The sequence below is a fragment of the Cupressus sempervirens genome, chromosome 4 (genome assembly GCF_028749045.1).
Source record: "Cupressus sempervirens isolate cs-2001-9-10 chromosome 4, ASM2874904v1, whole genome shotgun sequence".
Classification (NCBI taxonomy): Eukaryota; Viridiplantae; Streptophyta; class Pinopsida; order Cupressales; family Cupressaceae; genus Cupressus; species Cupressus sempervirens.
In genome coordinates this window covers 469265099-469280328 of record NC_143121.1, presented here as the reverse complement: position 1 = coordinate 469280328, position 15230 = coordinate 469265099, and the positions used below count along the sequence as shown (strand labels likewise).

Here is a 15230-nt window from a genome sequence, read left to right as displayed (position 1 = left end):
GTAGAAGATATTTAAACTAGAATGTAGCTTCAAAAATTGATTATATGTGCAGGTTTGTAGTTAGAAGGTTATTGTCATTTCTTATGCAGCTTGGATAAGAAAGTTTCAATGAAAGGTGTGTTGCTGGCATAAGGGAATGAATTCCATAGGGACTCTATTTGTGAGGTGAATTGCTAGGTTAGGCTAGTGGTTTCCCTTTGTTGCCAAAATACTAATATCAGTGGTTTGTGATTTGAGTTACTGTGTTATTTGTGAATTACCTGCTGTGCAATGTATGACATTATATTGTTTAATGTCTATGTTTCAGATGATAATTTCAAACATTATTGCTTACCAACATGTTGGAGTTCTTAAATAGGCTTAATGTTTTGTTGGGTAAAGTTTTGTAGGTCATTTTGACCACAACATGCAAAAATGTTACTTTAGGTAATGTCTCATGAGATTTCTCTTTCCTCTAAGCCATAGAGGAGGCTTCCTTCTTACCATAGGTGGCATCAATAGAAACTTAAATGATGTTACAAAAAAGGGGGTTCTCTTCATGTATTCCTCATTTTATAGGAATGATTTTGCATGCAATTCATGAACAACACTAGAATTTATAAATAACACCTATTGCTACGATAATATTGATGGCTCGTCAGTTGAAGTAAGAACAATGCAAAAGACACCAATCTATTTTATATGGGTGGAACAGTTGTAGAAAGTCAAAGTCTTGTACACTTATCCCAAATGATGATTTAAGAACTTGAATAAATGTTAAGGTACAAAGTCTCTTACCAAATACTTACTAAATTCTATGAAAATAGTTAACACTGAGGCACAAAATCTTTCAGACTTAAGTGTTTGAAACCAATATCAACTATAACATTTTTTCCTTTTGTAGCACAAAGTCTCCAAAAACTTAGATTGTGTAATGTCCCCGTCATAAAATAAATGTATTTAATTAAACTTTGTAACGGGCCGATTGATTTAATTTAGCTTGGACCCATTTTATTTTGTCTTCGTAGTTTGTGTCACCGTTAGCTATCTTTGTACACCCTCGAAATAGTTTCCTAACGGGTATTTAAGCACGACTGTAGGTAGTCTGTAGGTATGCTTTAGATTATATTTCTCTGTACTGCGGATTCCTATTGGAGTTCAGAATTGTTCGCCATTTTAGAAGTGAAAGATCTTCCCTATTTGGCTCATGCGGTTTCGGTGGTATTCAACCCTCACCCTATTCTGTTGGTTTTCATCTTTGTGTACCTGGCAAATTGGAGTATTATCTTCTATTGGTAATCTATATGCATTCAACTCTCTTATTGTGTAGAATTAATGAACATTCTGTGTTTATGTACAAGCAACATTGTGTTCCTTTCGCCCACTGTGTGATTCCATTCTGTTTACTCCACCCCAACCCTTCATCCGTATGGCCTTCACCCTCTTGTTCAACTTTGGCATGCTATTAGCCATCTTCCAGATTTTCCTTATGGCATTCATATTCTATCCTCCAACCCTGCAAAGACACTGTACAGTCTGTTTTTGGGACATCATATGGCTTGCATAAGCCCGTACAACCTTCAATCATCCCGCAGACCATCCACTCTCCCTACACTGTCCCATACGGCCTTCTAATAACTGTACACCCTCCTATCATTCCGTGCAGCTCTTTGAACTTCTCGTACGGTCATCACAATTCCATCTCCGTACGACCATACTGTCACTGTACGGCTATTCCTGCCACCCCGTACGGACTCTCCAATCCATTGTACAACTTGCTCCAATCCAACCATATGGCCATCTAGACTCAACGTACGGTAAACACAAAGTTGCATAGTGTACGGATTTTGACCGTATGGCTTCCTACGGTTAATTTTTGTTTATGCCTGTACATCCTCTACAAATACAATCTGTACATCTAATCTTGCCATCTACAGTCCGGGGATTACCTGGGAACATTATAGTGGTATCAGAGCCTCTGATCTTGCTTGCCTGTGGAAGTGAACGCAAGTTTATACTCGGAGGAGAAGACGAAATAACCCTATTGATATAAGGGCAGATCATCAGGATCCTATGACCGAACTCATGGATCTTTTAAGAGAGCTGAATAGAAATCAAAGACAAATCAATGAAACCCAAAAGCTTATGCAGGAAACTCTACATAAATTGGTTGAGGGAAGGACAACATGAGAACAAAATGGGCATAGAGGACAAACTTTCAACCCTCTCGCTCTTGACCCTCGATACCTATCTTCCTTCCAAGGACGGAGGCACCACACAAAGGAAGAGAGCCCACTTTTGAGGAAATGCAAGAAAAACTTCAGGAAGATTGGCAGAACGCAAATATGGAAGGTGATATATCTTACAGAGACTATGTTGATCTAAGAATAAGATATTCTGGTGGAGGACATCGCAGTTATTTTAATGATGATCTCAGGAGAAAGATCGGAATAGTAAACTTATCACCATTTGATGGATTTGGAGTCATTACCGCACAATCGTGGGTCCTAAAGGTAGATACCTATTTCCAACTCAATCTAATGCCCAAAGAGGAAGCAATCAAGTTTGTAGCACTTCATTTGGAAGTAGTGGCACACGAGTGGTGGCATCATGGACTGGTCACTCTCGGACACAACCAAGTGACCTCTTATATCGAGTTCACTAAGAAACTCATTGATCGTTTCGATGGAAAGGATCTTGAGCTAAAATTCAAAGATCTAGCTCAACTGAAGCAAACGGGCACGGTAGACAACTATGTCACTGAGTTCCAAAGGCTGTCAGCATTAGTCACAGACATCTCTGAAAGTTGTCAGATTGTGTTATTCATGGATGGGTTGAGAGAGGCTTTGAGAGGCTAGATCAAAGAGTTCAACCCGTGTACACTCAATGAAGCTATTAAGAAGGCACGTGACATGACCGCATCTTCCTCCAAAACTCCAGCAGTTACACCAACACCATCCCCACAAGAAGACAAAGACAAGGAGCCAATTCAGAAAAAACCTTAGTCTGATGAAGATTCTCAGCAAGAGCTCAGGAGCAAAAAACTCTGTTTCACGTGCAAAGAACCGTGGGGTCCTGGTCATCGCTGCCTAGGGAAGGGAAAGATTCATTACATGGAGGTGATGCCTCATGATGACGAAGAACAAACACCTGCAGTGATTGACGAAGAAATTAACCAGTAGGAGAGAATAAATGCCCTGATACAAAAAGGGGGTTCCATTGCTACCCTCACTACACCAATTGGAGGTGGTATCTTTAGAGTTCGCGGCACACTTTATGGAAAACGAGTCCCAATCATGATTGATAGTGGCACTGCACTCAATTTCATTAATTCATCTTTGGTCACTAGTAAAGGCCTACGTGTAGTTGAGCATAGAGGACTTGAGGTTAAGGTTACAGGAGGAACCTTGTTACCTTGCACTCATGTGATCCCACGGTTACAGATTTCCATGGGAAACTATACCCTCACAGATGATTTCTTTGTCATAGATTTGGTTGATATTGATATCATTTTGGGCATCTAGTGGTTGGAAACTCTTGACCAATACACTCAAAGTTTCAAAAGGATGGACTTTTCATTTGAGATGGATGGCAAGGTGGTGTTGCTAAGAGGAATGTCAAACAAAGGATCGAGGGAAGTCATAATCAAGAAGATGGAGGCAATTTTTAAATGGGATTTGGCCCCAGATGTTGCAAGTAAAAACAAGATAGTCAACACCTCACCACATTCCATGGATAATTGGCGGGCCCATACACTTTTGAATGTGAGTTGATGGATGGTTGTGTACGCGATGAAAGATACAAAGTTATTGATGACATCATTTACTTCGACAGGAAGATTTATTTAGTACTTGACTCAGAATTGAAGGAGCTGATTATGAAAGGTTTAGAACCAGGTTTGCATTTGCTTGAGGACAAGCAAATTTTGGGACGGGAGGACTGTAATGTCCCCATCATAAAATAAATGTATTTAATTAAACTTTGTAAAGGGCCGATTGATTTAATTTAGCTCGGACCCATTTTATTTTGTCTTCATAGTTTGTTTCATTGTTGGCTATCTTTGAACACCCTCAGAATAGTTTCCTAATGGGTATTTAAGCATGGTTGTAGGTATGCTTTAGATTATATTTCTTTGTATTGCGGATTCCTGTTGGAGTTCGGAATTGTTCATCATTTCAGAAGTGAAAGATCTTCCCTATTTATGTACAAGCAACATTGTGTTCCTTTCGCCCACTGTGTGATTCCATTCTGTTCACTCCACCCCAACCCTCCATCTGTACTGCCTTCACCCTCTTGTTCAGCGTTGGCATGGTATTAGCCATCTTCCAGATATCCGTTATGACATTCACATTCTATCCTCCGACCCTGCAAAGACACCGTACGGTCTATTTTTGGGACACTGTACGGCTTGCATAAGCCCGTACGGCCTTCAATCATCCCGCACACCATCCACTCTCCCTACACTGTCCCGTATAGCCTTCTAATAACCGTACACCCTCTTGTCATTCCGTGTAGCTCTCTGAACTTCTTGTACGGTCAGCACAATTCCATCTCTATACAGCCATACTGTCACCGTACGACTATTCCTGCCACCCCGTACAGACTCTCCAATCCACCGTACAACTTGCTCCAATCCAGCCGTACGACCATCTAGACTCAACGTATGGTAAACACTAAGTTGCATAGTGTACAGATTTTGACCATACGGCTTCTTGTGGTTAATTTTTTATGCTTGTACATCCTCTGCAAACACAATCCGTTCATCTAATCCACCATCTGCAGTCCAAGGATTACCTGGGAACATTACCGATTGAATTGTAACCCTAAACACAATATGCATTTCAAAGTCTGCAAAATATAATTCAAATCCCTCTTGAAGAAAGTATAAAACTCACAATCAATATGTAGAAAATGTTGTCATATAACACCTTGAATCAACACGAAGTTTGAAAGCAAGTTGCCTCTTTTATTGAAAGAGATTTAATCAACATCCAAACACAAAGTCTTAAATTGCATATGTAAAATGGCAGAGTTTTCTTGCATTGCCAAAAGATAAAAATTAGAATAAGGCTCCTTGCTCTATATAGGTGAGGGGTTGAGAGTAAGGTGGGAGAGACCCAACAAAATTTGACCTATTCCCTAAGTAAGTACCTATAGTTCACTTATTCAGCTTTGCAAGTCTTGATTTCCTGCGATGTGATTACATGTTAAAGCTTGTAGGTGATATATCACATGCAATTACAACTTGTTTTTACATTATCTATAATATGTAAATCACAAACTGCACGATAAAAATAAGCTAAATGTCTAACAAGACACGATTCCTATTTTTCACATTATATGTAATTTGTCAATCACAAAATGCTTGATAAAAATAAACTAAGTGTCTGACGAGACATGACTCCTTTCACATAATCCTTTGTCAGTCTTCATACTGCTATAGGATGCCTATTGATGGGATTTTGATGAGATGTTACTATTAGAAAGTAAAGTACACCAAGATAACTGATATGGGGGGCGAATCAATTATGCATTTAAAACAACTCTCAATATATTTGTTAATTCTGAAACATGTAAACAATAGATGCAACAACCATTGAAAGATAGCCATGCACAATAACACCATATATGTTAGCTAGGGAAACCCTTGATTAGAGGGAAAATCCCAATGGCAATGATGCCCACAAGATGATGTACTAATATAAAAATTCCTTGTGAAAAGATGGACTCAGTTAGGAGCCAATGGAATATAATCAATATATATGAGTCCTTGTTAGGAGACTTTGAATCCTTGTTAGAAAATTCCAACCTTGTTAGGAGCTCTGCCGACCCTATTAGGAGTTGAAAGGAGGACAACTGAACCCACTATTCAAATAGCCTTAGATTGTCTTCACCAAACAATCTTCAGGATCCAAGTTCTAAACTTACTAAACATCAACTTCTTTGCCAATACAGTTCCTTTGAAGCTCAAAGTACATCCTCAACATCAATCTCTGCTCTGACCATAGATAATTCGCATCCAAAGTTCGCATAACACAACTTGTGATCTTGCTAATGATTAACCACAAGGCAATGACATTTCCTTTATACCAAGTGCTAAAAAAAGTATTGAGTCGACCTTGAGGCTTCCTCAATTTACAATAAGTAATATAGGATATCAATAAGATATTACAATTACACGTTACATTACAATTGAAGTCTTTTCTCAAAGATATTCGCAATAGTTGGCTCATAGGAACAAACATGCTGAACAAACTTCATAAGTCAACTCAAACTGCATATCTGATTTCGCTATCTTGAACATAGCATCTTGACAATGTCTCCAACAATCCTCTAAATGTCCTGAACACAATTCCATCTTCGCTAAAAGATATGGCTGATTTACCAGTACCCACTTTCCAGAAACTCTCTCTGAAGGCTACCTCTAGAAAACATCGCATAAATTTGTCATGTCTTCACATTTCTTTTTACACAATTAACTATAGCATCTATAGACATCTGAATATCTCCTTTGGTGCATGGAACCCAACTCATAATCCTCTGATTGTGCTGAACACATCTTCTTCTTGCAACTTTGGTAATCTTCATAAAATAAAGTATATGTTGACATCAATGACAAACACTATCATGAATGCAACACATAAGCACTTAATCATGTCTCCAACAATGCTAATAGACTCCTTTATAGGAATACCATCAGGATTCATGCTAATAGTTACAAGTCATTTTAAACATAAAAGGGGCCTTTTATATGTAATACATCTTAAAATCACCACCCTTACTTAATTAAAGGCTCTTCCACTCGACGTGCATACGAGATTTTTAAAACACTCGTCTTTTATCATCAGTAATGGGCTTTTGAATGTATAATACATCTACAAGCATTTGAATTTTTTAAAGAGAAATAATGTAATGAGGCTTTAAAAAATGCCCATTAACACATTAAGTTCTTCATAAGGTCCACGTATTTCCTTGCAAATATGTATAGTGGAGTTGTAATTTTCAGATTGCAAGTAAATCATTGCCAAGATATGTAATGACTGACAAAAAGCCCACTTTGCAAGATTTAAAACAAGAAATAAGGGCTTGAAGTCAGGCTTAAAAACCCCATGCAGTATATTTAATTCCTCAACATATCTTGAGATATATGCCTGATTTAGGCCTAGGATAGCTTAAAACGAGCAAAATTTAAAATGCAACAAACCTAGGGCAAAATTTAAACCAAAAGCAAACCACATAAATGAGAAAAATGAAAAAGGAACTTTCAAGTTACCAACAGTCAAGCACTTCCAGTCAGGGAAGAAAAACCCGTCATAGCAAGAAAGATCAAATGAAACTTGATGAAAGTCTTCAAAAACAGTATTCAAATGATGTGAAACTTGGGACAACTCAAGGGATGATTGATTGCCTTTGTAGCACATCCTTTAGTACACCAAAACCTAATCATTTTGCGTACAAATTCATGAGAAAATTGTGTAGGGTTGTCCAATTTTGTGAATACAAAATTGCGGACATCAAATATAATGATGGTTAACCAATAGTAGGACTCACATAGACTGCATAAATTCTTTATGTTGATCAATATTTAAAAGCATTATACATTTTAAATGATCTGCACTAGGGGCAGGAATAATATTTTTCAATGTGCAGTTAGGAAGGGAGATCTTGGATATAAAAACAAAGTTGTCATAGTGTCATATCACTGGAACATGTGCTATTTTTAAATCATTGGTGCATTGCAAATAGGGCCCCTTCTTTTTGCTTGGGAACTTGGTAGTTTTTTAAGTCTTAGGTGTAGTTTGGCAGCATTTTTAGGTTTCAGGGGTTGGTAAGGTGAAAATTCGAGCAAGTTTCAAATGCAAGCTAGATACTTGGTTGTAAGTTGGGATCTTGTATGATGAGGAATTCTCAATTCCAACTTATTCTCCACAACTAGCCAAAATTTCAATCTCAAGCAAATAGGGAGTATCATTGAGCTTTAGGAAATTTATGAGTTGAACTCATTTGAATTCCAAAGCTTAGGCAAATTTAGGTCAAGGAGGAAGTTTAGATGTGGTGAGTGAAGCCATTTGGGTGGACAAGAGGTCAGTTTTTACATGAGTGGCTCTTTAGAACGAAGGGAAAATCTCAACGCAAGGTGAAAATCTGGCTCGAGTATATAAAATTGTTCAACACTTCACAAAAAATGGAATGAATTGTAATGGAGACAAAGAATTCCATCACTTTCTTTGGGCTGCAACTTCTCTAAAACATGAACATGGTAGGGGATTGAGTCATCAAACGAAGATAAGAGTTGCATTCTGCTTGAATTGCAGTCAGAACGAAGCATGTGAAGATCATTAACACCTAGAGAAATCTTAGATAACCAATGTGATCTGAGCCCATAGATGGGAAAAACTCAGCGATGGAGCCAAAGGGAGGGAAAATCTCTGCCACCTTTGTGGGACTTGGAGCCCAACAATCTCCTTGTTTGCAGCAAGTTTGTGATCCATGTCAGCCATCTTCTCAATTTGTCTAACATTTGAGCAAAATCAGAACTTGAAAGGATGTTATTGGCATTTTATAGATGAAATTTTGAGTGTTTTGATGGTAAGATTAGAGATTTTAAGGCAAGTGCGAGTTGGGTAACAAAATGAAAGTATGAGTTTGATGGGAAATGAAAAGCATGAAGTGCAATTTCAAGTCGGAAGTTTCTAAGGCATTAAAGAAGGGTTTAATGATTTCTTGGGTTGCCCTCAAGTGAGGTCATAATTCCGTTCCAACCTTACTGGGGCTTGAAAGCCCAATACCCATGATTTTTCCAACCTTGGTTTATGCTTGAGCCCGATAGCACCCAAATGTCCACTTAGCCCCTGTTGAAGGATCATTATGTTAAATGTTGTTATCAGTTTTGACATCACAAGAAAAACAAGGCAATGATTGTTTGAGAATGAGATATCAAGTGAGTGGGGAATTTATGATTTGAGTTGAAAAACTTCAAGAGATTATTTACTGCTGTTATCATATTTGACTTCATAAGGAAAACAAGGCAATGATTGTTTGACAATGAGATATCAGGCGAGAGGGAATTTCAGATTTGATTTGGAACGGTTCAAGAGACTATCTAATGCTGTTATCAGATTCAACTTCACAAGGAAAAAAGGCAACGATTTGTTGGGAATAAGATATCACATGAGTGGGGAAGTCTGATTTGTTTGGAACATTTCAAGAGATTATCTAATTACTGATCTCAACACTTCAATATATTTTAGGCTCAATGCTGTTGGCTAAAAGTTTTGTACATCACCAACTATAACTTACAAAATTGTGACTTTAGTCAACATTTCATTAGATTTCTCTCTCCTCTCAGCAATAGGGGAGGCTCCCTTCTTACCATAGGTGGCTTCAATAGGAACTTAACTGAAATTGCAAAAAGGATGGTTCTCTTGATCAATTCCTTTTTTTAGGAATGATTTGCATACAAATCTAACTTTCCAACTTAACAAAACGTGCCTTATTGCTATGATAATACTGGTGACCCTGGAATTGACATAAGAACAACACAAGGGGTAGCAGTTTACTTTTTATATTTTGTGAAACAAAAGCAGGAACCCAAAATCTCCTACACTTGTCTCAAATGAAGATTCAAGCGAAATAACTAGTAAAGCACAAAGTCTCTTTACTGAATGCCCTCAAATTCAATAAAAATACTTACAATTAAAGCCCAAAGTCTTCAAATCTAAGTGACTAAGACCACTACTGTCTATTTCAATTTGTCCTCTTGCAACACAAAGTCTTCGAAAGTTCAAATTGGTTTGAATGCAATAGGCAGCTCAAAGTCGACACTATTAAATTCAAAACCCTTTTGATCAAAGCTCCAAAACTCACAATCAATATCCAGAAAATGTCATCACATAACACCTTGAATCAACACAAAGTTTGGAAGTAAGTTACCTCTTTTATTGATAGCAATTTAGATTTACATCCAAGAACAAAGTCTTAGAGTGCACATATAAATTGATAGAATTTTCTTGCCTTGCCAAAAGATGATTATTTACAATGAGCTCTCTCCTCTAAATAGAAAAATAGGAGAGAGAAAGGTGGAGGAAAAAGTGGAACCACCTCAACCACCTTGACTTATCTCTAACTAACTACGTTGATTTATTCAGAGTTGTATGCCTAATGTGTTTGCAACTTAACTACACGAGTTGGTTGTACAGGTGCATGTTATCTTGTACTTACAACATAGATGCTCTTTACATGTAGTTTTCTTACTACTATTCTACTTAAAGAATATGAAAATCTGATTTGAAGTATTCATATGGTATCAACTAGCTCTCCAAACTTCCGCAGGGACTTGCGTACAACAGCAACATCTGGTTCACTAGTGTGTTGCGAGATTGTTGTAACCTTCCCGAGTATGCTTCTTGTTCCAGATATGTCTTTGCTACAAATCTTCATTTTATTTAGAAAAATCCTTAATGAATACTTTCAGCTTTCCAATTTATCCAGTACACTGACATTGAAGTCGTCCACTTCAAGATGTAAGCAGATAGCCTCTACGAACTCTATGAGAACATCTTCTTGATTCTTGAGTCCATTAGCTTTAGTGATGATTTTGCATGATAGCCCGTTGAATGCCTCTCTGATCTTGGCTACTGCTGCCTTTGCTTCTTTTACAAGTCCTTATAAAACTTGCTCTTTGTTGGTCACACGTGCATAATCATGGTACATCTCAACAGACGTGATGACTTCGTACTCACACAAGATGTCCAAATCAATTTGTGTCACACTATTCCAGGCACCAAGATCCCTGTCCAACAACTTGAGTTGATGATTGAGTGACTTGAGAATGTCATTCAATCCAATAGTGGTCTCTTTCCCTTTTGTTGTTGTAACTTCTCTTGACATTGCCGAATGGTGTGCTTGTGCAATTGTCACATGAAAGTTCCATAGTTTATGAACATCACCATATGATAGGTCCATAGCAAACTTGGGTGTGTAAAAACATAGATTTGAGCAAGGTATAGGTAAAGGGCATGGAATGGTTAGGGACAGTGAAAGAGCAAATGGATTAAGCTCAAAATGGCTAAATAGTGATTAGAAAAACCAAAACCAGGTTTTTAGGGTCCATTGCAAGGATGGCCAGCAAGCTTGGAGTTAAGTGAATGAGAAGAAAAAATGAGTAACACATTGGGCATAGCATGTTTTAACAACTGCGGAAAGTAATACTCTATCTGGCAAGCATGTGGGAGTAACTTCAACCATAGGACAGCCATATGGAGGCCCATGGAATGCATGGTGATGGGGTTTTATCTTGCATTCGCATGTGAGGAAAATGGTGAGCTTGCCTTTCTTTTGAGAATGAGATTTTACACTTGACTGCATATGTAAGTAAATGAAACCTTGCAAATGCAACTTGGAGTAGAAGACGAAAGATAGAAGGAACAACTTCATGCACACAAAAAAAGATGAAAATCTAAAAATGGTGATGATGGGACTTGCATACACAACATAACAAATATATACAACAAAAACCTTATGAAAAGTAACAAGGAATCATACCCTTCTATCAAGAGGCAAGAGAAGATGTTGTTTTAAGCACTTGTGAAAATCTGAAAATGCAATCAAAGAGATTTCTTGGATATAGAAGGATTGCAAGATGAAGTGTTAAATAGACTTCGAATCTTGACTCGATCCTTGCAAGAGATGAGTCAAGTTGTAGCTTGCCAAGTGTAGGAAGTTAGAGCAAAAAGTTGCATAATTTTAGCAACCATTTTGAGTTTGACCAAGCAATGTGCAACATGCAAAGAATTTGGAAAATGACATCCAAAGCATATCAATTGACTTAAAAGACTTGAATGCAAGCTACGAAGGATAGGAACTGTTTTCAAACTTACCTCGATCCAAGCACTTGTTTTAATGGTGCAAATTGCTCAAAACTAGGGCATTTTGAGCAAAAAAATGCCCTAGATGGGTTGAAAAATGAAGAAAACACTCAATAACTCACTTTTTGAGTAGCCCAATGTCTTTGGGCAATTTTAGGCAAAAATGACCCATAGATCATTAAAAAATGACCAAGAAATGCTCAAGATATGAGCATTTGAACCTTGAAAAACCCATTTTTGGAGAAAAACATCCAAAAAAGTGAAGTTTTGAGAACCAAAAAAATGTGTTTTTGGAATAAAAATCACCACTATGAGGTGTTTTATCAAAAAGTCTCATATTATGAAGTAAAACACACTTTTTTGTTGCATTTATATGTTTCAAAAACATATGCAATGACTGAAAAATTTGCTACCATGAGCTTTTGATTAATAACTTAGTGCAAAACGCACTTGGGGGAGGCATTCACTTGTTTAAAGGCTATGTGATTGGGCTAAAAATCACTGGTTTTCCTTAGTGGACTTTAAAGACACAAAAATTTATCTTAAATTGCATGTATTTGGGCCAAAAATCGCCACCATACTTTAGTGGAAATACAAGTCATTAAAAACACATTTTTCATGGCCATTTACATGTATTTTAAAAATATGCAGATGGTCTAAAAATTGCCACTTTAGCTTAGACTAAGTGAAATGGGTTTTTAAATATTACATACACATGCAATTGGGTCCAAAATCGCCACTTTTTGTCTAAGCTAAGTGAAAAATCACTTTAGACATGCATATAAATGTTATAAAAACATGTAATTTGATTTTAAAAGTCCATTAAGTGGTAATTTTAAAAGACGTATAAGCAATGGGTTAGAAAAACCCCATTTAATGTATTAATATAATTAAAATAAACTTATATAGGCAACAATATATGTAAATGTGTTAGATTTTCCCACTTAAATTAATTAAATAAGTTTAAAATATGTAAATAAATATTTAAAACCCACTTAACACATTAAAGCGTGTTATTTTTTTTAAAGAGGGGTAAACACTTTGACCAAGAGCTATGAAGTATGAACCAATGAGGCCACAAACAGGGGACCTCATCCCCATGAGATTTGAACCTTGATGGCAATGATAACAATTCAACAACTTAACCATCACATCATGCCACTATTGACACATTAAAGCGTGTTATTGCATATAAAAAGTCCATTTAATTTAATGCTAAGACTTATAATTTATTGGAAGTGGGTTTTCACATAATGATTTGTATGTTGATATATGCAATGTGTAATAAAAACCCCACTTTTATGCACTTTAGTTGTCTCATGTATTTATAATTAATATCTAACTATAATTTTTAATAAAGTGACATGAAAAATAGTTTAGAAATAGGCTATTTTCATAAAACACAAAAAACTATGGTCAAATCAACTCAGAATGAGTTAAATTTTTTAAATTTTAAAATGGACCACAAAATCCATTTTAAATATTAAATATAATTAGATATTGTGCAATTGCTAGCAAAAAAACCCACTTTTATGAGGTTTTTTTATTGAGATATGCAGTTGTCCTGAAAAGCCCCGCTTTTTCCCTTATAACTTGAGCTAGACAACTTTGATTTGGACCTAAGTTAGCTCAAATCGAGTAGAATTCCAAGGGCTATTTACCTAAGGCAAAAACAAAAGCAAAAACTATTTACAGAAAGGAGAAAAAAAAATAAGATGTGAAAGTTTAGTAAAAATCGAGTGTTTGCACTTTGCAGTGCGAGAAGAAACACTCTTACTAACAAACAATTGAGGATAACCTCGACAGAAAACCTTTAAAAGAACACATAGACTATACTGCACAAAGAACAATTTGGAGATAATGAATTGTTTTCATGATGCCTCATCAATGCATTACATCAAAGAGGATGCACCTATGAATCCATGAGAAAATTGTGTAGGGTTGCCTCAATTTTGTGATGTTAAAGTTGAGGACAACAAATGCCTAAATGATTGAAATTCCAAAGTAAGCCAGCAAAGTGAAGCATTGGAAATCATATGATATAAATCAGATTCTAAGAGGTAATAAAGTAGATCTTTCTTATAGAATCTTGGATATTCCATCCTAAAATATTGAAAGTAAAATTAAGTTAGCAATTTGGAATCATTTGAAATAGAGATTATAAGGATGTAGAGGATCGCATTTTGACTCTTTGTAGCCATTAAGCAGTGAATATTTCCATTTCAAGTGTTAGTAATTATAATCTTTTCTCTTAGGGTGAAGGTGACAAACAAGAAGAAAACTAGATTTCTCATGGGCAAGCATGATTTTCAAGAGCAAGCACTTCATACATGGGCATCATCGAGGAAACTACAAATCATTCATCAATTTCTCAAGAAGGTTCAAAGTCAAAGACTAAAATGAAGATGCAAATCAAGTTCAAGTACAAATTTATAAAGAAGATTATCAAAATCTTGAATTTTCTTTGGAAATCCAAGATCAACTATAGTGATCCTATGATGAAGGACCTCATCACTTCGAAAGGTGAAGGACAAGACATTAAGATTTGAAGTACAGGGGACTTCAAGCCATTTCAATGAGAAGATTTCCAGAAGATGGAGAAAATTCATGAAGATGAAGCAATTTTGGAATAAGTGTCATCACAATTGAAGATTAGATAATGTTGAGTATAAAGAGACATTACTAGAGATGCAAAGGCTTCTTTATGATGATGGAGAAATTGAATTGATGAAGTTTGTAAGATAAACGTGCTAATGTATCTTTTTCTTATCTTCAACCAATCAAAGAGTCTTAGTTTGACTTGTTCAAGAGCATCCAATCATGTAATTACAAGTGTACATATGGAATGCATCTAACTTTTTCATCTAACTAATTTTGTTATTGGTCTAACAAAGCAATGTAACTTTTTCATTGGTCCACAAGTTGGTACTTTATTCCAATTGGATAGCATTTACTGTTTGTAGCTGGTATTTCCATTAGGTTGGCATAATCTAAAATTAATCTTGGCTGTCCATTGTACTCGATCTCCCTATATAAGGCATGCTTAAACCTTTTGTAGCATATTGTTGCTAATATACTGTAAAAATTACTCTTTATTCTTTATTGGTTTTCATGGTGAATATGTCTGATTTTTTGGAGTATTGCATGGTTTCCAAAATTCTCAATTAATTTATATTTGCTTATGTTGAGCAGAAGGTAAAGTTGTTAAGGTTGTTCAAGTTAGATAAATGATGAAAGATATTGTTGATGTTGAAGCATGGTGAAACTAGTGTTCATACCTTTTGGTATTTGTTGATTGCAAATCACTTCTATTAGTTGGTGTTCATTGATTTCAATAGCTCATGGTTTTGATGAGCTCAAGTGACTTGAAAATCATATTTGCAT

The 15230-nt window shown here is 36.2% G+C and overlaps 1 protein-coding gene across 3 annotated transcripts in view; it reads left to right on the top strand.

Annotated features, from left to right (window-relative positions):
* Positions 1-15230, top strand: part of LOC149562001 (phosphoglycerate kinase, cytosolic-like) — a 271433-nt gene that overhangs the window by 127563 nt on the left and 128640 nt on the right. The window lies entirely within an intron of this gene.